Source organism: Notamacropus eugenii, chromosome 1, assembly GCF_028372415.1.
Source record: "Notamacropus eugenii isolate mMacEug1 chromosome 1, mMacEug1.pri_v2, whole genome shotgun sequence".
Classification (NCBI taxonomy): domain Eukaryota; kingdom Metazoa; phylum Chordata; class Mammalia; order Diprotodontia; family Macropodidae; genus Notamacropus; species Notamacropus eugenii.
The window spans coordinates 573,531,351-573,533,664 of NC_092872.1; the positions used below are offsets into that span (position 1 = coordinate 573,531,351).

Below are 2,314 nucleotides of genomic sequence, written 5' to 3' on the forward strand. Positions count from 1 at the left end.
TAATTTTATCTTTTTATTTTTTTTTTTATGATGTGGAAACTTTTGCAAAGGTTTTGCATAACAAATAAAACAGTATTTAGAGGTATCTGTGCATGTGTATGAATAGCGGACTGTGGTGGAAAAAGCAATGGACTTTAGGATTGAACGTGAAGTGTCTTCTAGTGGAAAGGACAACACCTTTAGAGTTATAGTATGTGGGTTCCAATCCCATTTCTACTGTTTACTACATGTCCTACCTTGGGCAAGTAAAATAAGACCACAGGTACCTATTTTTCTCAAATATAAAATGTGTGAGTTGAGTCTGATGACTTCAGACCTCTTAAACTCTAAATGTTGTGGTCCTGAGTTGACTCTACCTTAGCTTCTCTCAGACTCGGTGTTTTGTATGTAAAATGGAGGTAATACTTATTCCACCCATCTTATAGGTCACTGTAAAGAGCCAATAGAATTAAATCCATGAAGAGGATTATAGGCTTAAAGCCCAATAGAAATATAAACCGATAATGTTTTCATATCATTATTAAAATCCTGTTAAAGGGAGACTCTTGAATACACACTGAGCAATGGGTGTCCTGTAGAACTAGCAGGATCTGGGACCCTGTGTCTCCTTGTTCTTCTGGGAAAGTGGGACTTGTCAGATCTTCCTACTCATGGCTCCTGATTGGCCCTGACAGGTTGGTTTCTGACTTTGAGATCTTTTCCTGTGGCAACTATGTGTTTTGTGTGGAAGGAGCCTCTCTCAGTCATCATCATCAGCAATGGCCCTTCAGGAATCTGTCTGTCTGCTCTCTGACTATACTCCTTATGTGAAAGCTGATGCTGTCCATCCACACCCCATCCTACAGAAGAAGCTGACTGTGAAGCCACATGTCTATCCTGGACCAGGACCTGGACCATCTATCAGAAGGCTTGCAAGGCAGAAGTCAAAGTCCTGTGGCCCTACTCTTTGATGCTCTTCTGCATCCAGATACAGATTTTGGAGGAGATACTGAGTCTGTCCTTGCCTGGAAACACCAAGCAGAGAGAGTGATCCCCCACCTGGTCGTGGGTCGCAACCTCCCTGGAGCTGCCTGGAATTCCGTTGAAGGCTCCATAGTGACCTTAAGCCAGGGTGAGTGGATGGGGCTCCCTAATCTGCAATTTAAGGATTGAATGTGGAAGACATTCAGGGGCCTGTGGGACAGCTAGGCCACAGCTGGGGACATTGCCCATTATTACTGGGATTATGTGGTGAAGAAGGGACTGAGCCACAACTTCTGTGGTACTGTGGTCACGGCTGTGGACATTGGGAGCACACAGTCAGGGGAGACCAGGAGCCAGCAAGATGGGTGAACAGCCCCCTGTTCATGTTGAGTGGTTTTATGACCTCCACAGATGGGAGCCAGCAGCCTTTCAGATTCTGTACCCGCAATGTGGTCCTGGCCACGGGGACATCAGACAACCCAGTCAGGCTGGATATTGTCAGAGAGGATCTCCCCTACGTTCATTATGACCTCTCTGACTTAGAAGAGGCCATGAAGGCTGGGGTTGTGACCTCCACATCTGACCCTGTACTCATCATCAGGCCAGGCTCTCAACAGTCGATGCCGTCTTCTGTGCTCGGCACTACAACCTCCCAGTGATCCATACATTCCGCCAGCATGGGGATGACCCTGGTCTCATCTTCAGACAGCTCCCCAAGACGATGTACCCAGAGTACCAAGAAGTACCCCAGGTGATGCGGGAGAAATCTGTCCTCTCCTCCACTCCCCACAAAGGCTTCTTGAGCCTGCCAAAACATCAGTTCCTGCTCTTCCAGGAGGACCATGAGGCCGTGTTCCAAGATTAGAAGCAGGAGCACAGGGGTGTTCATGTTGTGCTGGTCCTCATCGGCTCCTACCCTGACCTCTGCTTCCTGACCCATGGTGGCACTGACCTCCCTGTGGACCCAGACCAACCACTCAGCCCCAAGAGGAACCCCATTGAGGTTGACCTCTTCACCTACTAGAGCACCTGGCCATGGGGCCCCTGGTGGGAGACAACTTTGTGAGATCTGTGCAGGGAGGGGCATTGGTTGTAGCCAGCTCTCTGCTCAAAGAAAATAGGAAGCCCCCCTAAGACTACCCCTGCGCACCCTCAATGCCCCCAACCTCACAGCCCCAGCTCAGACAAGGAAGGAGACCTGCTCAGTCCTGCTTGGTATAGTGACTAGGGCTCAGACATGAGCCTGGACCCCAAAATGGGCCTCCCCTAAAGGGATGTCTCCCTGTAGGGAGAGTATGTGTGTATAAAGGGAGGGAATGGGAAGGGAAGTGATTCTAAAGACCAGTTCTTT

General features: G+C 48.8%; 1 pseudogene; it reads left to right on the plus strand.

The window, feature by feature from the left end:
- The first annotated feature begins 712 nt into the window (after positions 1-712).
- Positions 713-2,097, plus strand: LOC140527722 (oxidative stress-induced growth inhibitor 1-like; annotated as a pseudogene).
- The last annotated feature ends 217 nt before the right edge of the window (positions 2,098-2,314 follow it).